The following is a 25,482-nucleotide window of genomic DNA, read 5'->3' as shown; positions in this document are numbered from 1 at the left end:
TGATTCTCTTGTATTCACTCCAGGGTTTCGTACAGTGCCTGGTACGTAGAGCTAAGCAAATACCACGGTGATTATTATCGTAGCCATTTCCTGACCGTTCTTCAGCACGGTGGCAGTCGTGGTGGTTTGAGTAAGGTGTCTTGTGGTCTGTAATAATAATCGTGGTGTTTGTTCAATGCTTATTATATGCCAGCCACTGTACTAAGTGCTGGGATGGATACAAGCAAATTAGGTTGGACACAATCCCTGTCCCACCTGGGGCTCACAGTCTTGATCCCCGTTTTACAGATGAGGTCACAGGCACAGAGAAGTTAAGTGACTTGTCTAAGGTCACAAAGCGGATAAGTGGTGGAGCTAGGATTAGAACCCATGACCTCCTGACTGCCAGGCTCATGCTCTTACCACAGTGTCACGCTGAATCTTAAAAATGTAGAGAGCTTAAGGAGGGGGCAGTGAACCTTTGCCCCCCGACAGGGAAGGAACCCCAGAAATCGGGAACTCTGGACCACCGGAAATGCTTTATGGAAAATGCCGTTACCGTGGCGGTGAGACGTGGCCGGAGCGGAGATCACTCAAGATGTCTTAATTATATAAACCCACATTAACCCCTACAGAACAGGAGTTAGGTGTGGAATGGGGCCGTGAAATGGGAAGCCGTCGAAGAGGCTGGGAGTTGGAGAGGGAACCGTCTGCTTTTCGCAGATGTGAGAGAGACTGCTTGAATACGGTAGGCCAGCCGATTTGCCTGGCAGGCAGGCAGGATGGAGACGTTCCGGTGTGGTTTCCATGAAAACTGTCTGGGTGTCCAACTGACATGGAATCCAATCTGCAGAACAGTTAAGGGGTTTACGTCATGACCGATAAAATAAGGATCCAGCCAGATTTAAACTCCTTAAACTTGATTTAGATAGAGTTTGAAATGGTGTGAAAATAGTTTGAAAGCAAAACCACTTTTACTTCATGTTGTATTACTCGATGGTATTGATTGAGCACTTATTATGCATAGAGCATCCATTCAATCATATTTATTGAAAGCTTATTTTGTGCAAAGTATTATAATAATAATAATAATGATTATGGTATTTGTTAAGTGCTTATTATGTGCCAGGCACTGTTTTATTCATTCAATAGTATTTATTGAGCGCTTACTATGTGCAGAGCACTGTACTAAGTGCTTGGAATGTACAAATCGGTAACAGAGACAGTCCCTGCCCTTTGACGGGCTTACAGTCTAATCGGGGGAGACGGACAGACGAGAACAATGGCAATAAATAGAATCAAGGGGAAGAACATCTCATTAAAACAATAGCAAATAAATAGAATCAAGGTGATGTACATCTCATTAACAAAATAAATAGGGTAATGACAAAATAAATAAAGCACTGGGGTGGATAAAACAGCAAAATGGCAGCTTTGGCCATTGATATTTTCAAAGCAATGGGAGCGTGTAGGACATCTTAAAATAATCTCCAAATGTGCCACACCTATCTGTCAGTCATTTGTATAAATATACCATGAACATGTATGCACAAACACCCAGTGTATGTGTATATAAATAGTAAGAGATTGTCAAAAACCTTCATCTATTTTGGGTTTAAAATGTACACTTGGTGATTTTATATTCTAAACTTCAGTAGATTTTTTTTTTTAGCTCTTACCCAGCATTTTATAATCATAGTTTATTAGGGGCATGCATCTATAAAGGGAACATTAGAGCAATTCAAGAGGAGAGCTCATTCCACCCAATTGCTTTGCTATTTGTATTTAGTAACATATCCGGTAATTTGAGACATTTTCCCTGCTGCAACTCTTATTTTGGACAACAAGAGTTTGCTCAAGGAGTTCTATCTTGCAGCACTAGCCTTTATTGGGTTTCAAATTGAATACATGATTAAAAAAAAATCTATTTCCTTTGTCTCCTCCCATCTGGGCTTCATTTCTCTGGTTTTCACATTGTGTGCAGAGATGCCTATCTGCCTTGTTGCCTCTAGACTGTAAGCTCCTTTTAGGCAAGGAATCTGTCAATTCTTTTGTATTGTACCCCCTCAAGCACTCGGTACATTGCTCTGCACAGAATAGGTGCTCAGTTCATACCATTGATTGCTTGATTATTCCAACAACTGATGATGCATTTTGACCTTGGTTTTTGTTGTTGTCCTTTTGTTAATTAAATCTGGTATTTAGTGTTAAGTACTTACTATGTGTCAGACACTGTACTAAGCCTTGGAGTAGATAGAAACTCATCCAGTTGAGCAGTGTCCATATGTTCCACATGGGGCTCACAACTTTTACATTTTACACATGAGGTAACTGAGACACAGGGAAGTGAAGTGACTTGCCCAAGTTTGAACAGCAGACAAGTGTTGGAGCTGTGATTAGATCTCCTTTACCAGACCTCTGTGCCATTCTTAAAAATCACCTTATATATCATATTTATTGAACACTTAATGTGTGCAGCAGCGCTTAACAAATACTAACATTATTATTATTATTATCAAGCACTGGCATAGGAGAAATACAATGAGATGAGACCCAATCTCTGTTCCTCTTGGGGTACCCAGTATAAGGGAGAGAGATAACAAATATTGAATTCCCATTTCACAGATGAGGAAACCGAGGGCCAGATAAGTGAAATGATTTTGCTAATGTCGCACAAGAGGTAGGCAGCAGAGCCGATTTTAGAACTCCGGTCCTCTGACTCTCAGGCCCGTGACCTTTCCATTAGGTCGCGAAATAGGAAGGTGTAGCTGAATTGCAGAGGTACATAATAGTTTAGGGATGGTGATACTGGAATATCCACTTGAAAATCCAGTTGGGATCATTTCCAAATGCTATTTGTCTGAAAGAGGCATAAAACTCTCCCGCTCAGCCGTGTTGACCAAAATCACCACAATCGAAAGCCGGGAAAAAAAAAAGGAATTACTAGTTTTTTGGGCTTTTTTTTAAAAAGAGGTGATTGTAAGCCTGTAATCAGTTTGGAACTAGTTCAAGATGCACTTATGCCAAGATGTAAACAAAAAACAGTTCCATGCTTAAGCAATGAACCTTGGTAGCGAGATAGTATTAGGAGTTGAGCAGCTCTGCTATTTCAAAAAAATAAAAGGCAGTGCCTTGGATTATGTTCTAGCCAAGTGAGCTACTGGGAATTTGCCATGACTTTATGTAAGATCTCCTCTGTGTTTTCCTAATGACATCAATCTGAAGTCATTAGGGAAGCTGGGATCCTATAGACAGAGTACGGACCTGGGAGTCAGAAGGACATGGGTTCTAACCTCTGCTCTGCCACTTTTCTGCTGTGTCACCTTGGGCAAGTCCCTTCCCTCCTTTGTGCCTCAGTTACCTCAGCTGAAAAGTGGGTTTAAGACTGTGAGCCCCATGTGGAACAGGGATATGGCCCAACCTGATTGCCTTGTATTTACCCCAGTGTTTAATACAGTACTTGACACATAGTAAGCTCTTAACAAATACCAAAAAAAAGGTCACAATAAATGGGGTCAAAGTTCCTTTCACATTAATGGATCAGTCGGTCATTTATTGAGCACTTAATGTGTGCAGAGCACTGAACTGTTCAGTGGGAGAGCATTCCCCTGTAGAAGTGAGTAGGTAAATTCCTCTGTAGACTGCAGTTCCCTTGTGGGTAGGTAATGCGTTTACCAACCCTGTTATATTGGATTCTCCCAAATGCTTTATTACAGTGTTCTGTACACAGTGCTCAATAAATGGCATTGATTCATTTTTCATTTTCATTTTTAATTGGCCCTGTGCTGAGTACAGTCTTTTACATACAAGTGTTAAAGAAATGCCGTTAACACTACATTTGCTTCCGCTAATATTATTACTGTATTTAAGTGCTGATTATTTGACAAGCACTGTCCTAAGTGCTGGGATCGATAAAAGTTATTCCAGTTGGATACAGTCCCTTCCCACATGGGGCTCACAGTCTAAGTAGGGAGAATAGGTATTAAATGCTCATTCTATGGAAGAGGAATTTGTGTACACAAAGAAATTGAGTGACTTGCCCAAGGTCGCCTAGCAGGAACTGGCAGACTCAATATTTGAATACAAGGCCTTTGTTCACCAGGTCCGTGTTCCTTCCACTAGGCTACACTGCTTCTGAACTTCTATTTCTTCTACAACTACTACGATAGAACATGATTTCTACCCTCAAGGAGCTTACTATCTAATGGGAGAAGATGTAAGGAGAATTTTCCTAGTGTAGAGCAGAGTAAATACCAACGATTGACGATACTGACTCCTAAAGCTTAGGAGCCTTGGGAAAATGTAATCTGCTGCATGGAATAGGATGGTTTTCTTTTTCCGTTTTTACGTGATATTCACATACTACTTATGTTTCTTTCACTTAATAATATTCAGAGGGTTGCATGCATAATGCTGTCATACTTTCCACTTTGCTTCAAAGAAAGAAACAAAACAGAGAGAAGCTAGCTGCAAACTTTCATTTCCATCTTCTGCTTTATGTAACCTTATTTTAGTAGCTCCAGTAAAACTCAACCACATTAACCAACACTTAATTTGGGCTAAATGACGAACAAAACCTAATAATAGCTTGGAAACAAATAAATTTAGAAAACACAAGTCTGAACTGGCATCAGACTATAGATTCAAATGTTCCCTGTAATGAAGGAGAAATACAAAAATACAACTTGTATCTTGAAACAGTTCTCCATTTTAACCATTATTTTCCTTAAGTATTGTTCTAGCTTTTCAATAGCTAAAATGAAGTAGGATTAAAAAAAAAAAGTATTCCGTTGTAAAATTGAACGTAATTGTCCACATTTGGATTTGTCTTTTTCTTTGAGGTTTCAGTTATCTTTAGTGCAAATGTCTCTTGTCTGAAGGAACTGACGTTCAAAAATACTAAGATATTTTGCCTGGAGAATTAAGAATCTGAACAAAATCAGGAGTGTCAACAAAAGTTAAATCAAAGACTATGTAGGTGAAGATGAGATAGTGTCCTTAATTTCCCAATGACACAAAACATTTATAAATTAATCAGTGGTACTTTTTAAGCACTTACTGTGTGCGGAGAACTGTACTAAGAGCTTGAGGAGTGTGCCATTACAACAGAGTTGGTAGGCAGGTTCCATGCCCACAGTGAGCTTAGAGTCTAGAATAAAGGCGATGGATGATGGCTATCAAATATGTAGTTGTAGATAATAATGATGGTATCTGTTAAGTGCTGACTATGTGCCAGGCACTGTTCTAAGTGCTGGTCTATGCAGTAGGACCAAGTGCCTTGTCCATTGGAGCAGTTGTTGAGTTGATTTATTGATTTGATCTGGTCCAACCGGATTATTTACTGACGTATTTACTTGAGAAGCAGTGTTATCTAATGCAAAGAGCAGCAGCCTGGGAGTCAGAGGACTTGGGTTCTAACCCCAGTTCTGTCACCTGTAAACTGTGTGACCTTGGGCAAGTCACTTAACTTCTCTGGGCTTCAGTTGCTTTATGTGCAAAATGGGGATTTGATAACTGTCTCTCCTACTTCGATTATGAGCCCCATGTTATTCAGGGACTGTATCTGTGACCTGCTTAATTTGTATCTACCCCAGCATATAGTATAGTGCTTGGCACATAATAAGTGCTTAACAAATGCCACAATTTTTATGATTATTATCATCACTATATAATTGCCTCCACTTCATAATATTCCCAGCACAATTTTTAAGGAGGAAATAGAAGAGTAGGATTTATTTTATTTTTTAATAACATTTTTGTAGGCAGTGATGGACAGACACTTTGGAAGAGGAGGAATAGATGAAGAGTTGAAACATAGGAGTTAAATCACTGGGTGATGATTCTGAGCAGTACTTGAGAGATTACAAATGAAGAGGCCAGTTTCAAGTACTACTTTATTTTCCTCTTCCTTCTCCCCTCCTTTCTTCCTTTTTCTTTCTTATTTTCTCCTCCTTCCCCTAATTATGGTATTTGGTAGGAGCTTACTATGCGGCAGGCACTTTTCTAAATAACAAAGGATTGATTTCTAAGTGCTGGGATAGATAAAAGATAATCAAGTTATTGTACTCTCCCTAACACTCAGGACAGTGTTCTTAACACATGAAGTGCTCAATAAATATAATTGATTGAAGCACAGAGAAGTTGCTTGTCCAAATGGAAAGCAGACATGTGGCAGAGCCAGATTTAGAACCCAGGTCCTCTGACTCCCAGGACTGTGCTCTTTCCATTAGACCATGCTTTCACATGATGTGTGTATTAGCCTTAACTCTGTTTTAGTGGTACAGAAATGTCTAAAGTGGAGCAATTTAGGCAAGTAAATACGGTACTCCTGGATCTTGTCTGAGCTGAAGCAAACATCAAGCAGGGCACAACCCATGCTTACTTTGCTTAAACCAGCAAGAAAAACCCTCCCAGACTTGCTGTCATAATAGCATATTTTTCTAAGGAGTTAGGAAGGGCTAAATAGCACGTACACTGCCCCAAATCCAGAGAAATGTTTCCATCATCCTTTGGCTTACATTTTATGGCTATTTCTGTGTTTCCAAGTTTTAGGGAACAGGCCTATTCTATTGGATTGTACCGTTTAGAATAATTTTTATAGTTTTGATGTTTTATATCTACAGACTGTGTGTCTCTTGCCTAATTTCCATTTTGGATCATTATGATTGCCTGTTTAGATTTCTGTGTAAGTTGAGCATAGGTGCCCTATTCTGTCCTGTTCCTTTTTGAGCACTTCTCAACCTAAATTATTGGGTGCCGAGACACACCCTCTTGTATTGATCCAGAAGAGAGAGAGAGAAAGCGAGAGAGATAGTGACTGAGAAGGCGGCTGCAGTTTCTCAGAATAGAAAAGGGAGATTTCTACACTAATAACACAATTCATCTGTGAAGTTGTTGTTGTTGTTTTTCAATTTGTCTGCACCCTCTAAGCTGTAGAAGTGCAACTATTTTATAATTTTACTTGTCTTGGGTTTGGCTAGAGAAATCCCTGTGAATGAGGTGAAACTGCATAGCCTCTGTGCCAGAGGACAGCTTCACTACCAACTCTATTTCATTCGTTCATTGAGTTGTATTTATTGAGCACGTACAGTGGGCAGAGCACTTTACTAAGCGCTTGGAAAGTATAATTCTGGCAATAGATAGAGACAACCCGAACCCAATAACAGGCTCATAGTCTAGAAGGGGGAGACGGACAGGGAAACAAAACAAGTAGACAGGCATCAATACCATCAAAAAAGGTAAAACAAATCATAGATATATATATACATCATTAATAAAATAGATTAATAAATATGCACAAATATACACAAGTGCTGTATATTGGAGGTGAATGGGGTAGAGCAGAGGGAAGGAGTAGGGGCATGTAAATTTATCTTTACATTTCAGATCATTATTCCTAAGATTGTTATATTTACCCATATAAAAATTTCTTTACAATTTCTTTACAATTATTTTTTTGCAGGCCCAGTTTTCTTGATTAAGCAGTCATTCAGTAGTAGTTACTGAGTGGTTAGTCTCTATAGAACACTGTCCTTGGGAGAGTAAGATGCAGTAGAATTAGGAGACATGGACCCTGACTTCATATAGTTTAAGCAAGTTAAAGCCAAGTTTGACTGTTTTTTTCACAGAAAACTTTCCTGGGATATAGGTAAATTCTCCACCGCTCTGGAATTTCACAAATGTCTTTTGATATCACTGACCTCACCGATGGGTATCATGGTCTCCCTGCAGTGGGAGTGTGAAGCAGTGTGGCTTACTGGCAAAAGCATGGGCTTGGGAGTCAGAGGACATGGATTCTAATCCTCACTTTGCCTCTTGTCTGCTGTGTGACTTTGGGCAAGCCTCTTAATTTCTCTGGGCCTCAGTTCCCGCATCTATAAAATGGGGATTAAGACTATGAGTCCCACGTGGGACAGCCTGCTTACCTTGTATCTACCCCAGTGCTTAGAACAGTGCTTGGCACGTTGTAAGCACATAACAAATACCAAAATCACTATTATTATCATTTTTATTATTACCATTACAGGGGACCCAGGGCAGCGGACGGAAGGAAGGAGAAACCATGGAAACTGAAAAATTAAACTGTAAGTGTCATTAAAAAAAAGTTTAATTACAGCCCCTCTTACATGCAGGAAAGTGTCTTGATAAAACCCAATGACTCTATGTAAACTTGTCTGAGGAAATTAAGATACAATTGATGCCTTTTTATAAAATTCAAGAGACAGATCAGTTTCCAAACTCAGTTACCATATTTTATGCATTGTGACATACGATTAATCTTTGCTAAAATAAACAGAATGATTAAAATTCCATTATCCCGACAGCTCACAATAAACCCCTAGACCAGTGAGCTCTGGGGTTTTAACTATTTTAAGCCATGATAATTAATTCTAGACTTATGCCATTTTCTGGTTAATGTTACAATCACCTTACTATTTACACAATTTAAAAATTGCTTGAATTAATAGATTCTCTTAAATCAGTGATTAAGAGTCAATTTCCAAACTACACAACTTTTATTAACTTTTTTTTTCCATCAAAATAACACGGGTGACACTGTTTTTTAGATTCATTTTAACCAAGAAATATAATGCTTTTTTTCCACCATTTGGATATCAGTATTTAAAAACAAATGTAATAAAACTGGATTAGATTTGTATCTAGGTACAATTGCCTTTTAAAAGCACTATACAGTTAAAAAAATCAAAGGTCCTTTGTACTTAATTCAATAGTATATATTGAGCACTTACTATGTGCAGAGCACTGTACTAAGCGCTTGGAATGTACAAATCGGCAACAGATGATGCATTCACACCAACCTGATGGTGGAGCAGGAGAAAAAAAACAAATCAATAACTAATGGTAAGTGGTGTATGCAACGGGATGGTGATGAATAAACCAGTAATAAGGTAAGCTTTTTTCTTTGTTACTCGAAGCCCTTATTCACAGTATGTATTATGCCTACTTAATAATAATAATAATAATAATAATGTTGGTATTTGTTAAGCGCTTAGTATGTGCCAAGCATTGTTCTAAGCGCTGGGGGAGATACAGGGTAATCAGGTTGTCCCACGTGAGGCTCACAATCTTAATCCCCTTTTACAGATGAGGTAACTGTGGGTGAGTCACTTGACTTCTCTGTGTCTCAGTCACACAGCTGACAAGCGGCAGAGCGGGGATTCAAACCCATGACCTCTGACTCCCAAGCCTGGGCCCTTTCCACTGAGCAAAGGAAAATGTCAGGTAAAGAAGTGCCAGATATATCTTCTTTAGAAGTCTTTCATCCTGGATGAAGACTCAAAGGTACGGTCACCCCAGACTTTTAACTCATTTCATATATTTCCAGTCATGACCCAACGCACTGGTGAAGATTGGTGAGGACACATCTCCCCCAGAAAGCCCCACCTCCATCTGCAACTGTTCTGGTAGCGTATCCATAGTTTTCTTGACAAAAATATGCAAGTGGTTTACTGTTGCCTTCTTCTGTGCAGAAAACCTGTGACTCTATCCTCAACTTTCTCCCATAGCGCTGCGGCCCACCATAGGTGAATTTTGACTTGGAGCAAATTGCCTTCCGCTCATTAGCCACTGCCCCAACTAGGAATGGGATGGGTTGCTTCTGCTTGACTCTCCCTCACATAGCTGAGACGGGTAGGGTACCGGAAACTCTCCAGATATGACGCCGAGTGCTGACGCAGATAAGTTCGATTTAAGAGATTTCAAATCCCACATCGCTGGTGATCCTGAAAGAAGAAAAAAAACTGGAGTGAATGAGAACCTCCGTGATCTAGAACCTCGATGATCTAGAACCTCACGAGTCTAGAACCTCAATGATCTAGAACCTCACGAGTCTAGAACCTCAATGATCTAGAACCTCACGAGTCTAGAACCTCAATGATCTAGAACCTCAATGATCTAGAACCTCAATGATCTAGAACCTCAGGAGTCTAGAACCTCAATGATCTAGAACCTCAGGAGTCTAGAACCTCAATGATCTAGAACCTCAGGAGTCTAGAACCTCAATGATCTAGAACCTCAATGATCTAGAACCTCAATGATCTAGAACCTCAGGAGTCTAGAACCTCAATGATCTAGAACCTCAATGATCTAGAACCTCAATGATCTAGAACCTCAATGATCTAGAACCTCAATGATCTAGAACCTCAGGAGTCTAGAACCTCAATGATCTAGAACCTCACGAGTCTAGAACCTCAATGATCTAGAACCTCAATGATCTAGAACCTCAGGAGTCTAGAACCTCAATGATCTAGAACCTCAATGATCTAGAACCTCAGGAGTCTAGAACCTCAATGATCTAGAACCTCAATGATCTAGAACCTCAGGAGTCTAGAACCTCACGAGTCTAGAACCTCAATGATCTAGAACCTCAATGATCTAGAACCTCAATGATCTAGAACCTCAATGATCGAGAACCTCAATGATCTAGAACCTCAGGAGTCTAGAACCTCAATGATCTAGAACCTCAATGATCTAGAACCTCAATGATCTAGAACCTCAATGATCTAGAACCTCAGGAGTCTAGAACCTCAATGATCTAGAACCTCAATGATCTAGAACCTCAATGATCTAGAACCTCAATGATCTAGAACCTCAATGATCTAGAACCTCAGGAGTCTAGAACCTCAATGATCTAGAACCTCAATGATCTAGAACCTCAATGATCTAGAACCTCAATGATCTAGAACCTCAATGATCTAGAACCTCAGGAGTCTAGAACCTCAATGATCTAGAACCTCAATGATCTAGAACCTCAGGAGTCTAGAACCTCAATGATCTAGAACCTCAATGATCTAGAACCTCAGGAGTCTAGAACCTCACGAGTCTAGAACCTCAATGATCTAGAACCTCAATGATCTAGAACCTCAATGATCTAGAACCTCAATGATCGAGAACCTCAATGATCTAGAACCTCAGGAGTCTAGAACCTCAATGATCTAGAACCTCAATGATCTAGAACCTCAATGATCTAGAACCTCAATGATCTAGAACCTCAGGAGTCTAGAACCTCAATGATCTAGAACCTCAATGATCTAGAACCTCAATGATCTAGAACCTCAATGATCTAGAACCTCAGGAGTCTAGAACCTCAATGATCTAGAACCTCAATGATCTAGAACCTCAGGAGTCTAGAACCTCAATGATCTAGAACCTCAATGATCTAGAACCTCAGGAGTCTAGAACCTCACGAGTCTAGAACCTCAATGATCTAGAACCTCAATGATCTAGAACCTCAATGATCTAGAACCTCAATGATCTAGAACCTCAGGAGTCTAGAACCTCAATGATCTAGAACCTCAGGAGTCTAGAACCTCAATGATCTAGAACCTCAATGATCTAGAACCTCAATGATCTAGAACCTCAGGAGTCTACAACCTCAATGATCTAGAACCTCACGAGTCTAGAACCTCAATGATCTAGAACCTCAATGATCTAGAACCTCAGGAGTCTACAACCTCAATGATCTAGAACCTCAATGATTAGAACCTCAATGATCTAGAACCTCAATGATCTAGAACCTCAGGAGTCTAGAACCTCAATGATCTAGAACCTCAATGATCTAGAACCTCAGGAGTCTAGAACCTCAATGATCTAGAACCTCAATGATCTAGAACCTCACGAGTCTAGAACCTCAATGATCTAGAACCTCAATGATCTAGAACCTCAATGATCTAGAACCTCAATGATCTAGAACCTCAGGAGTCTAGAACCTCAATGATCTAGAACCTCAGGAGTCTAGAACCTCAATGATCTAGAACCTCAATGATCTAGAACCTCACGAGTCTAGAACCTCAATGATCTAGAACCTCAATGATCTAGAACCTCACGAGTCTAGAACCTCAATGATCTAGAACCTCAATGATCTAGAACCTCAGGAGTCTACAACCTCAATGATCTAGAACCTCAATGATTAGAACCTCAATGATCTAGAACCTCAATGATCTAGAACCTCACGAGTCTAGAACCTCAATGATCTAGAACCTCAATGATCTAGAACCTCAGGAGTCTACAACCTCAATGATCTAGAACCTCAATGATTAGAACCTCAATGATCTAGAACCTCAATGATCTAGAACCTCACGAGTCTAGAACCTCAATGATCTAGAACCTCAATGATCTAGAACCTCACGAGTCTAGAACCTCAATGATCTAGAACCTCAATGATCTAGAACCTCACGAGTCTAGAACCTCAATGATCTAGAACCTCAATGATCTAGAACCTCACGAGTCTAGAACCTCAATGATCTAGAACCTCAATGATCTAGAACCTCAGGAGTCTAGAACCTCAATGATCTAGAACCTCAATGATCTAGAACCTCAGGAGTCTACAACCTCAATGATCTAGAACCTCAATGATCTAGAACCTCAATGATCTAGAACCTCAGGAGTCTAGAACCTCAATGATCTAGAACCTCACGAGTCTAGAACCTCACGAGTCTAGAACCTCAATGATCTACAACCTCAATGATCTAGAACCTCAATGATCTAGAACCTCAATGATCTAGAACCTCACGAGTCTAGAACCTCAGGAGTCTACAACCTCAATGATCTAGAACCTCACGAGTCTAGAACCTCAATGATCTAGAACCTCAATGATCTACAACCTCAATGATCTAGAACCTCACGAGTCTAGAACCTCAATGATCTAGAACCTCAATGATCTAGAACCTCAATGATCTACAACCTCAATGATCTAGAACCTCAATGATCTAGAACCTCAATGATCTAGAACCTCACGAGTCTAGAACCTCAATGATCTAGAACCTCAATGATCTAGAACCTCAGGAGTCTAGAACCTCAATGATCTAGAACCTCAATGATCTAGAACCTCAGGAGTCTACAACCTCAATGATCTAGAACCTCAATGATCTAGAACCTCAGGAGTCTACAACCTCAATGATCTAGAACCTCAATGATCTAGAACCTCAATGATCTAGAACCTCAGGAGTCTAGAACCTCAATGATCTAGAACCTCAATGATCTAGAACCTCACGAGTCTAGAACCTCAATGATCTAGAACCTCAATGATCTAGAACCTCACGAGTCTAGAACCTCAATGATCTAGAACCTCAATGATCTAGAACCTCAATGATCTACAACCTCAATGATCTAGAACCTCAATGATCTAGAACCTCAATGATCTAGAACCTCACGAGTCTAGAACCTCAATGATCTAGAACCTCAATGATCTAGAACCTCAGGAGTCTAGAACCTCAATGATCTAGAACCTCACGAGTCTAGAACCTCAATGATCTAGAACCTCAATGATCTAGAACCTCAGGAGTCTACAACCTCAATGATCTAGAACCTCACGAGTCTAGAACCTCAATGATCTAGAACCTCAATGATCTAGAACCTCAATGATCTAGAACCTCAATGATCTAGAACCTCAGGAGTCTAGAACCTCAATGATCTAGAACCTCAATGATCTAGAACCTCAATGATCTAGAACCTCAACCTCGTGAGGTTCTAGATCATCGAGGTTCTAGACTCGTGAGGTTCTAGATCATTGAGGTTCTAGATCATCGAGGTTCTAGACTCGTGAGGTTCTAGACTCGTGAGGTTCTAGATCATTGAGGTCATTCCTCATATGTTTAGGCACAGCATGAGTGTGATAGCCGGTTGTGGGCAGGGAATGTGACTGTTCTTTATTATATTGTACTCTTCCAAGTGCTTAGTACAGTGCACTGCAGACTGTAAGTGCTAACAATACATCTGACTGAATGAATAAATATTTGCATCACACCATTCAAAGACAATAAAATCAACACAATAGTTCATTATAGAATGCATTTTAGGGAAAGGAGATTAAACACTCAATGGAAAGACAATTTCTATGTTAGAGACTGAGTTACTAGCTAGGATTATAGTTTTACTTTAGGCAATTCATTACTATTAGCATTATTATTAATAATAACACTTTCAGATCCTAGCAATATTTGCAGCACCACAATAAGCACTGGATCAATTAAATCAGTTGGGGCACTGTTCCTGGCACAGGCTAAAGGGTAACATTAAACTAAAAAAAAATGCACACCGTAGTGAAAACAAGTGAAAAATCACAGGTAAAGTTTACAGTAAACCTGTGGCATTAAAAATTACAGGGAATGAACAGCCTTGGGTAATTCTCCTTGCTACCACATACTGGAAATCATGGAGAAAAGTATCTCCTTGGATTATTAAAAACTCCTGATTCCCCTGATTTTTCTACATTTTTCAATCTAAAGTTATTTCTACCCAGGAAAGGCCAAAAGGAGAGTTGAGATTATTATTCATAGAAAATCAATCTCAAATATACATTATTAAGGTATAAAAGGAAGATTTCTCTCTCTCTGTCTCTCTATATATATGTTATCAATTTTCCATTCAGGCATGAAATTACTTTGGTATAGGGGAATGGGCTTTCACTATAAAATTACATTCGTAATTTTTTTGGTAATTTATTTTCATCTTTGTGTTAATCTGTGGGTTAAAATCAATCAATAGCATTTTTTGAACACCTGTGGGCAAAGCATTCCACTAAGCAGTTAGAAGAGTACAACAGAGTTAGTAGATATGATTCTCTTCCAAGGTTTTTACAATCCATTAGGCAAGACATGCACTAACATCAATAAGAGTACATCAGCAGCCAGATACTATTTGAGGGTCCATTTTTCAGACAAACATTTTGCTAGGTTCCATTATTATTATTATTATTATTATATTTAACCACTTACTGTGTATCAAGCACTGCACTGTTCTGCTGCACTGAAGCAGCGTGGCTCAGTGGAAAGAGCACGGGCTTTGGAGTCAGAGGTCATGGGTTCGAACTCCGGCTCGGCCACTTGTCAGCTGTGTAACTTTGGGCAAGTCACTTAACTTCTCGGTGCCTCAGTTACCTCATCTGTAAAATGAGGATTAAGACTGTGAGCCCCACGTGGGACAACCTGATTCCCCTGTGTCTATCCCAGTGCTTAGAACAGTGCTCGGCACATAGTAAGCACTTTACAAATACCAACATTATTATTATTATTATTCTGTGTGCTAAGCGATAATATAATTATTATATTTAACCACTTACTGGGCACCAAGCACTGTTCTATGTGCTAAGGGACAATACATCACTCTATCACTCTCTAATCTCTCATTTTTTTGTTTCCATGAATGTCTCTTGTAAATGCTTAATACAGTGCACTGCATACAGTATGTGCTCAATAATCTGACTGATACATGTCAGAATCCAGAGTTTCAGACAGAAGGGAAGAGAGACAAGAATCAGGAACAGTAAGTTTGAAAGGAGCAAAAAGTTGAGCTGCGGTGTAGTGACAGACAAGGATAATTCCCGGGAGAGAACTGTTAGAGTGTCTTAGAGTGTGAAGAGTTGATGGAGGTTACTGAGGCGCAGGAAGATCTGTGTGTGTGCAACTACATTTTGGAAAAATGATCGAGGCAGGAAAAGGATATATAGATTGGAGCAGAGATGCTGGTATCAGAAATTTCTGAAAAAAGCCTTATGCAGTATTTGAGTCTGTATATGATGTTTTGTCTTGTCTTATGCCTTTGTGTCATCTCTAACCCATAGCGATGCCAGGGACACATCTCTTCCAGGACACCACACCTCTACCGGCAATTATTCTGGTATTGTTTATTCATAGAATTTTCTTGGTAAAAAGATGGAAGTGGTTTACCACCGCTTTCCATGCAGTAAATGATTCTCCACCCTCGACTCTCTCCCATGCTGCTGCCGCCCAGCGCAGAGGAGTTTTGACTTTCAGCAGATGGCCTTCCACTCGCTAGCCATTGCCTAAGCTAGGAGTGGAATGGCTAGGCCTCTACTTGTCTCTCCCTCCCGTAGTTGAAACTGGTAGAGTACTGGAAACTCTCCAGGTACAACCTTGAGAGGGGCGGATATGAAGTTTATTGAACACATGTTGAGCACTTAGGACAGTGTTCTCCACAGAGTGAATGCTCAATAAAAACCTTTGATTGATTAATTCCTAAGCACTCTATGAATGCTTTTGGAATGGGAAAAAAAGAAAAACACTTATTCCCTGCCCTCAAGAAGTTTGCAGTGTGATACAGGTAGAGGTGATGATATTATTGCCAATGTACAATACACAGAAAATGCATCCCTACAAAGGAGCTGGGATTAAATTAAAACTGAATTAATTGATGCTCTTTGAAGGTAAACAGCACTGAACCAGGCTGACATGAGACAGTCTAAGCAAAAACCACAGCCAATTAGGATAATGTGAAAAGACATCTCAAAAATTGGACAAGAACAAGGATTTAGGAAACAGCTTAACTTTGCATTGATAAATGAACATTTCTGGAGACTCACAAGTCTGTGTTGTTTTTTTAAATCAAGTCCTGAATACACCAGCTGCAGAAGTCTTTTGGGATTTTAGCAGTGTCATTATGAGAAAACTCCTTTCTAAATGTCTTTTGAAATCTCACGAGCTCTACCCAGGTGCTGAGATTTGAGGATGTGCTATCCTTCACGTCAGCTGAAGATGGACTCCTGTCAGCACCTTCCCCACAAGAGAAGGCCTTTGTGGACTCTGTCAGAAACTGCAGTGTGGCTATCTCATTCTGTTTCTAATCAACATTGGTGGTGATTTTTGGTTCACTTTCCTTGGTTAAAGGGACTCTATGTTCTTTGACTATTCTCCGTTTGAATAGTTGGGATATGCGACTTGTGTTGTCTCAGTTTACTCCAGTTAACGATGCCTAGCAGGACTGGAAATGAACGATGGATTTTGGCCATTAGTCAGATGGAGACAAAAAGCACTAAGACTGAGCTGTTCAGATGGGATAAAACATCACTAGACTCCTACCTAATTATAGAGTAGCAGCAAGGCCTAGTGGATAGAACATGGGCCTGGGAGTCGGAAGGATCCGGGTTCTAATCTCAGCTCCTCCACTTTTAGCTCCTCCACTTTGGGTCGCCTTACACAAGTCATTTCACTTCTCTGTGCCTCATTTACCTCACCTGTAAAATGGGGATTAAGACTGTAAGCCCGTGTGGGAAAGGGACTCAATCCATTCAGATATCCTTTTTTCCACCTCAGCGATTACTGCAGTGCCTAGCACATAGAGTTTAACAAATACCACAATTATGATTTTATTACGGTTTTTTTTCCAGTCTGCCCTGAAAACCGTAAGCTCTCTTAGAGGTGGCGCTTCCAACTCTCCACTGTGCTTAGTACAGTGCTCTGCATGGAGTAGGTACTCAATAAATACTTGAGTTTATTTATTTAAAGTAAATAAATACTTTATTTACTCAATAAATAAGTGCTCTGCACATAGTAGATTCGTAGTAAATACCACTGATGGATTAATCCCGAGGATCAGAAAGAAGCTGGCAAACATTTTACAAGCAATTGTGAAGAGATTATTTCTCTAGGTAACTTTCCTAGCGTACCAGGAGAAAAACTGGATGGATTTACTCAGTACCACAACTTGTACCTACCCTAACGCTTAGAACAGTCTTTGACACATAGTAAGTGCTTAACAAATTCCATTTTAAAAAATCATCAGTCCAGACACAGTTCCTGTCCTATATGGGACTCAAAGTCTAGAGGAGATGGAGAAAAGGAATTTGCAATCCATATCTTCTCCCGGATTCTCCTTTTGCCCAAATTTGGCCTCAGAACTTGTGCTCTTTTCCCAAAAGAATGGGTTGGGAGCTCTCTTCCACTCCAAATGTTTTCAACTCAGCCGTTTTTCCTGATAATTGTAGTCCCCTCCAAACAGCTGGACTCTCCCGGAGCACTTCTTTGTTCCTAGTTAAACCCCATCCAGTTTCGGAAGATTTCCTAATGACATACATCAAACAAATTTGGCATGACCAACATGTTTCAATTTGGGATCTTGGACACTTTTGCAAAACATTCAGCTTCCTCACTTGGCCAAATCTTCCTTTTTGATAAATGATATCTTACTGGGAATATAGAATTGCAAAGAGAGCCAAATGACATTAAGCGCAATAGCACTGCAATATATTCAGTAATGTTTTGACACATCCTGAGTCTAATCTATGACTCTATGATGCAAACAAACATTGGAATGATTCAGGCTCTTAAAGTTTACTTTGGACATGATTTCCATTAGGAATGTATGTATTTTCTAATGGAAATTGAGTTCAAAGTGACTTTTGAGGGTCAAATTATTCCAATTAGGATTACTAGATGCAAATAAACAAAAATCAAGACCTCAGAATAAATCTAGATTACAACTGTACAGATAGTTTTTAGAAAAAACCGTGTGTGTGTGTATAATGCACACATACACACACACATACATGCGCATATATATATATAGTTGTATATGCATATGTATTTTTATGCATATATATATACTTTTTTCTGAATATATTTGTACATTTGGAACCTAGATTTATTCTGAAGGCTTGATTTTTGTTCATTTGCATCTAGTGAAACTGGGTGGATTGAATTATTATGAAGTATGGGCAGCAGATACTCAGAAGCACAGCTGCTTCCATGAATTCCTGTTAACTTAGAATGACGGCACTTCTGGAGTTATCTGTCGTGCAGTAATATATGAATTTGTAGATGAAGATGGATAAAGATGTGTACATGTGTGTATATATTTAAGACTGAATACTCAATAGCCTCATAAATGATGAATTCCAATTTGAAAAATCAGTCTAGTCTAGATTGTTTGACCGATAAAGATTCTGGCTTGCCCTGACTTTTGTAAATGTCTATCAAGAGGTAACATTTGTTATTGGCTGAAGTGATGTATTAGGCAATTTTGGTAATTCTTCATTTAAAAAGTCTACCTTCTTCTCTGTTTTGCTTTATGGTGAGTTGAACCAAACAGAGACAGGCTTTAGAATCATTATGAAGCCATAGTTTTCTGCAAAGGAAATGTATGATGGACAAAACTATCAAGGATCGGGTAAAAAATGGATGGCAGAAGACATAACTTTTTCAAAAGTAAACAGCTGGTCTCCTTTTTGGCAAAACACTGTCCCCAGAGATTTTGTCTTCAAGGTTTCTCTGCTGCTGCTTATAAATTTAGAAACTAATGCTTCTGTGGGTAATTTTGGGTGTCAAATGAGTTAGCGTATTATGATTATCTGATCAGATTGATAAAGCATGTGAAATATAAAAGCCTATATTAGGAAAAACGTTTAAGGGAGGAGGTAATTAGTAAATGAACTAATGGAGTATTTAATCCTATGCCCAGTTAAAGTGAGCCCATTAGGCTGTCGTGGCATCAACTCTTCTATGATGTTCATTAAGGTCTGGGGTAAGTACAGTATAAAGAAATCATACACAAGCTTTGCCCCATACAGGTTTACAATTCAAGGGAAATCAAGAGTAGTGAGCTTACCTCCATTTTACAAATCAGGCAAATGAAGCCCAGAGAGGTAGAGTTGGGTTTCATACCCAGATACTTTGACCCTCAAGCCTGTACTATTTCTGTATGGAGACACTCCCTCCCATTAGATGTTGAGACAGTAGACTTTTTTTTTCCTTTGGGGATGGCTATCTGTGCCTAAGGAACTTGGTTGTGGACAGGGAATATGTCTATTTTTGTATGGTACTCTCCCAAGCGCCTAGTACAGTGCTCGGCACACAGTAAGCTCTCAATAAATAAGACTGTATGAATGAAAAATCTCTTATTGAAGGATCTAGATGCTAAATTACACTTTCAGACGATGATAATGACAGTATTTGTTAATCACTTAATCTTTCCCAAGTACTGTTCTATACGCTCGAGTAGAGACAAGATAATCTGATGGGGCACAGTCTCTGTCCCATACGGGGCTCACAGTTTAAAAGGGAAGGCGATAACTTGACGGGGTCTGTTTAGCAGCCTTTTTCTATAAGCCCATGCCGTGCTATTTACTTTTGAGAAATAAGGACCACATGTTGACATCTAAAAAATAATATCTAAGTGCTCTTGGAGTCTGCTAGAAAGCATATGACTAGAGTGTGATATCTGAATAAAATATCCTTTGGGATTAGGGATAATCTTTGATTTGTTTGTTAAGAGATAATGAGCTTTGGCCTGATGAGGCCACTAACTCTGAGAATTGAATTGAACTGAATTAATAGTGGGCTCTTGATCTTGAATTTCCAAGTGAAGAGATTGACCAATACCTGCTTTCTTTGTAACAAGCAAATATATTGCCAGTCAGTTTTCATTCAGTCGTATTTATTGAGCTCTTACTCTGTGCAGAGCACTTTACTAAGCGATCTGACTTACACATCCACCCGTCTCTATTCTTAAAGTTTACCTGCTCCATAGAGCTTTCATGGTTTAATCCATATATCACCAGCCACACAATCTTTTCCACTAACCACAAGCTGCTAAATACATCTATATAAAAATGTTATGAAATTGAATTTTCTTGGGCAGCACCAGGATTGACATGTGAGTGTATAATAATTTCTGCCGAACAAGCAATGTACTAATTACTTGAGAGAGTATACTAGTTAGACATTATTCTCGGCCTTCAAATACTAATAAATCAATACACCAGTGGTATTTATTGAATACTTAATGTGTGCAATGAACTGCATTAAGTAATTTGAGGGCAGAAAGCAACTGACTGTCTAGTGGAGGAGATAGACAAAAAATACAGATAGGAGAGAAAGGAGAAATGGATATGTAGATGAAGGGAATGTAAGTCAATATGAACAGAAGTGATAAATGGGTGTCAGTGCATAAGCATGCATTTGGCAAAGAAATACTTGTGGTTAGAGGAATTCTGACTCTGGGAGAAGAGAAATCCATGGGGGAAAATTCATCTCCTCATGGAGGAGATGGGATTTCAGAATGCTTTGAATATGGGAAGTCCACCTGATGGGGAGGGAATTCCTGGAAGTGGGAAAGATCTAAGCATGAAATCAGGGGTAGGAGAGACGAGAATAAGGCCTAGAAAATAGCTTACTTTGAGATAGCCACTGTGAGTTGAAATGTAGTAGGAGTATCAATCAGTGGTATTTACTGAATACTTAATGTGTACTGATTAGTGTACTAAGCACTTCGGATACAATGCTATAGAATTGGTAGACACAATTCCTGCCCTCAAGAAACCTACAGTGCAGGGGAAAGAGAAGAGATTGGATAAGTGAAAGGTAGAGAGCCGATTGCTGACTCGGTGCTGATAGCCAGGTACTTTTGCTTGAAACAGAGAGAAATGGGCACCTCGAGGAAGTTTTTGAGGAGTGGGTATGTGAGCGTGGAACCACGTATTGGAAAAATGAGCAGGATGAAATCTAGACTGGAGAGGGGCGAGTCTGGAAGCATGGGAGCTCATTGTGGGCAGGGAGATTATCAAAGAGTCTGATTGTGTTATTAAGCCCTCATATAAAAAGTGCCTGGATCAGAGCACTGAGAGTCAGAGGTCTTGTCTTATGCTGTCGAGTCATTTCTGACCCTTAGCGAATCCGGGGACACATCCCTCCCAGAACGCCCCACCTCCATCGGCAATCGCTCTGGTAGCGAATCCATAGAGTTTTCTTGGTCAAAATATGGAAGTGGTTTATCATCGCCTTCTTCTGGGCAGTAAACTTGAGTCTCAGCCTTCGACTCTCTCCCATGCCACTTCTGCCCAGCACAGGTGAGTTTTGACTTCTAGCAGATCACCTTCCACTAGCTAGCCACTGCTCAGACTGGGAATGGAATGGGAATACTTCTGCTTGACTTTCCCCCCTGTAGCTGAGCCTGGTAGAGTTCTGGAAACTCTCCAAGTGCGATCCTGAGAGGGGTATGTGCATGTATATTATGTACATATACATAATAGAGAGAGAGAGAGAGAAAGTAATGCTTGTATTTCCAAATGTGCCTATATTAAGGAATAAATACAGAAAACAAGTAAACTGTATATTAGATTCACTCAACATATATGAATCTACGTGCTCTTTAACTCTTGTGCCTTGTATAGCTATCCATGATTATAGGTAATTACATTGCCCTCTGGGCTTGGATCCACTTCCCTTTTGAGTATCTATGGAGTTAAAAATGTTTTGGCTAAAATACAGAGGTTTATGGCTAATGAACTCCAGAAAGTGTAAAAACCAGGCATTGGCGTTACATGATCACCCGTCTGAACTGAAGCACCAATATCTAACAAGGCGAGCTACTGTTCTGCGCTTTTGAAGAAGCTCATAAAACAGTGGGTTCAATTTGTCTGGGAAAAATAGACCCAAACCCAGTGTGAGTCCCCAATGGAAAATATGCTCCTTGTATGAAACATTCCCACCAAATGTCTTGGAAATTCAGCAAAGTTAATATATCCAGTTGGAGCGGATCCAGAAAAGAACAGTGGATGTTCTCTTGTCAAAACCCTGAAAGCAGCGAGGAACGCATAAACATTTAGCACACACAGAATCAAAATGGCCCATTTTATATTCCCTAACGGAAGCGGAGCTTATTTGTTCATGAACTCAGAGCGACAGTGTGATGTCACTCGGTGATTAACGGCCAGAGGCGTGACATGTGTCAATATACAGTGGCCAGTGGAAACATCCCCAATCCACCCCAAGGTCTAGTGGGAAACCCATCTGCCCCGGAGAGTTGTCTTGGCTTTTGGGTGGGGCGGATGTAGGAAAAGCCAAGCTGTTAACGTTCCTGGAATTGGATGAGGGAGGTAAGGGAATTCCTGTAACCACCCAGCTAAGGAAACTTTTTTTTAAGACTATTCACTGGGCTAGTGTGGAACATAAGAAGAATGTCTCGTGTAAATCAGATCATTGATTTAATTCTGCCGATAGCAATGAGCAGTTTTGGATGTTTCTATGTAAAATGTAAACATCATGAAGCCATCCCTGCAGGGAGAGTTAGGAATAAGGTGGGGAAAGGAAGATGCCTGGCTCCTGACCGAAATCAGGGGGTGTGCTACGATGTGACTGTAGGTGTTTTTTTCCCTAGGCCAATAATTTGTTTATAATATAGGAGAGAGTTAATAATAGCACCCTATCAAGTGAAGCTTAGTATAAATGAAAGCATATATTTGCTTTCTTTGACGTGAGTTGCTAACCCAAGCTTACACTTAGGTGATTTTTATTTTTAATGTTACAATCCTGAAATACTAGCCAAATATTTATGTAGTGCATTCCACCATAAAACTGGCTTTGACTGGTCAATCTTCCAGCAAAAATAATCACAAACAAAAGGTCCTGCATTGACAGATTCTCACTTCAACTCTCCAGAGTAAAGAATGCTTAGGGGTGGGTAAATCCACTTTTCTGGCCTCGCCGCTCTCCTTTTTCCCTCTTCCTTCTAGCTCTCTCTAGATTGCAAGCTCCTTGTGGGCAGAGAATGTGTCTACTAATTCTGTTATATTGTACCCTCCCAAGCGCTTAATGCTGTCCTCGGCACACACTCCATAAATACCCTTAATCGATTCCTTCTCTCTCTGGGCCCCTATGATCTTCTTCTACTCCATCTAGCTACCTGACTTTGTCCATCTACTCTTCTGTCCCTCTGTTTTTCTCCCTCTCTGTCCCTCTTCTTTAGCTTTCTTTTTAAGTTTCCTCTTTCCTCCCCTCTTTCCCTCGACTTGCACCACCTCATTTGCCAGCCCACTGGGTCTTTTGATTGCTGAGTAGACATGTTGCAGTTATTAGGTCGTTTTAATTTGGAGAATCAGAAGGGTCTCCAGAGAAGGAGAGGAGGCTCCCCCAGCACCACAGCCAGAAAAAAGAAAGACAGGCTGCTCCACTCACAAAGGGAAGCAGACTAAGCCAGTTGTGGGCAAGGACCAGGTTTCGATTAAGATCCTTAACCCCCTACACTTTATCTAGTTTAGATAATCATAAACCATAGATGGGTTCACAGATTGGGTCAAGCACACACAGATAAGTATATCAATCCATACTAGTCTAGGATTAGAAACAGAGTAAATTCATATAGCCAATCCTCAGGAAATTAGTTTTTTTTCCATTTAGTAGTAGTTTTAACGGTAACACTTCAATCAATGTATTAATAGTATTTATCGAGTGCACACTGTATAATAACTGTGAAATGTAAGCACTCACTATGCCAGGCACTGCACAAACACTGCATTGGATACCAGGTGATTGGGTTGGACAGAGTTCCTGTCCTATATGGGGCTCAGAGTTTTAATCAACATTTTACAGATGAGGTAACTGAGGCACAGAGAAGTGAAGTGACTTACCTAAGGTAACACAGCAGACAAGTTGCAGAGCCGGGATTGGAATCCAGTTCCTTTTGACTGCCAGGCCCATGCTCTAGTCACAGGGCCACATTGCTTCCCATACTATACGCAGAGATATGTACTAAAGGGTTGGGAGAGTACACGGAGTCTCAGTTTAATACAACACACTTTACTAAGTGCACAAAGACCTATAATATTAAGTGTCTAATAGTTCTCATTAACATTATATATACCTAGGTAATATTAGTGTAATAGAGCAATAATGTTATATAGTAATATGTAATATTACTATAGCTTTTTGGCCGCCGACCGCCGACTCACCCACGCCGGGACTGCCTCTCCCAGGAGCTGAGCCTTGTCACCGCCCGGACCCTTGGAGCCCTTAGCACGTGGACTCGGGATCTCTGCTCCCCTGGGGCGCAGCCTTGGAGCGCCCGGCCCCGATTCCCGACGAGGCCTTTGCCTGCCGCTCACCGACTCATCCGCGCGTCCACCGCCTCCCCCGGTGAACTGCGCCTTGGACCGCCCAGACCCGCCCCTGCCTCATCCTTTCGCAACCTGGACCTTCACACCCCTGCTCAAGGACTCCGACACTAAGGATCTTTCCCCCGGACCCTCCCCGCCCCCACAGACCCCCAGCCACCAGCCCCCATTGTGCTCCCCTGCTCGGGCCCGGGGACATTGCGCTCCCCTGCTCGACCCTGGGGACACTGTACTCCCCTGCTCGACCCTGGGGACATTGCGCTCCCCTGCTCGACCCTGGGGACATTGCGCTCCCCTGCTCGGGCCCAGGGACATTGCGCTCCCCTGCTCGACCCTGGGGACATTGCGCTCCCCTGCTCGACCCTGGGGACATTGCGCTCCCCTGCTCGGGCCCGGGGACATTGTGCTCCCCTGCTCGGGCCCGGGGACATTGTGCTCCCCAACCGCCCCCCCTCCAACTCTGCCTGAAGCGGCCATTTTGGGAAGGCCTCACTCCCTCTTCCCCCGTGAGGAGATTCATCTCCCCCGCCCCGGGCGACGATGTCCTTGTTACCTTACCTTAGCCGCCGCCTACGCCCGCAACCCCCGCCGGACAACCTCAGGGCCCCCGCTGCCGCCTCACAGACATTTGGTCATGAGCTCCGGGACTCTCCCTGCCGCTAGCCGCTTGACTTTGAGTTTGATCAGCTCGACCCTTAATCGAGTCGACCCCCGACCCTGGTCATCGCCCGCTTATTAACACTATTGTATTGTTTCATACAGTATCACGTTGCTATATTACCGATTTCACTTATTGTTTATTGTTGTCAGTGCTGCCACCCACCTCTCCGGCCTCACCATGTCCCTCCACTCCCCCTCCTCCC

General features: G+C 40.9%; 1 long non-coding RNA gene and 2 other non-coding genes across 3 annotated transcripts; 1 reads left to right on the top strand and 2 right to left on the bottom strand.

Annotated features, from left to right (window-relative positions):
- The first annotated feature begins 9,158 nt into the window (after nt 1-9,158).
- LOC114816953 lies at nt 9,159-24,728 on the top strand. The gene is made up of 3 exons (XR_003764771.1): nt 9,159-9,222; nt 9,326-9,404; nt 24,431-24,728. It is a non-coding gene; the product is annotated as an uncharacterized LOC114816953 (long non-coding RNA).
- On the bottom strand, nt 15,745-15,882 carry LOC114817108. Its single transcript, XR_003764959.1, has one exon. It is a non-coding gene; the product is annotated as a small nucleolar RNA SNORA7 (small nucleolar RNA).
- Nucleotides 21,588-21,725, bottom strand: LOC114817122. The gene has a single exon (XR_003764972.1). It is a non-coding gene; the product is annotated as a small nucleolar RNA SNORA7 (small nucleolar RNA).
- Nucleotides 24,729-25,482: the final 754 nt, after the last annotated feature.

Source organism: Ornithorhynchus anatinus, chromosome 15, assembly GCF_004115215.2.
Source record: "Ornithorhynchus anatinus isolate Pmale09 chromosome 15, mOrnAna1.pri.v4, whole genome shotgun sequence".
NCBI lineage: Eukaryota > Metazoa > Chordata > Mammalia > Monotremata > Ornithorhynchidae > Ornithorhynchus > Ornithorhynchus anatinus.
Note: the sequence above shows the minus strand (reverse complement) of the source record. Positions and strands in the feature narration are given on the sequence as shown.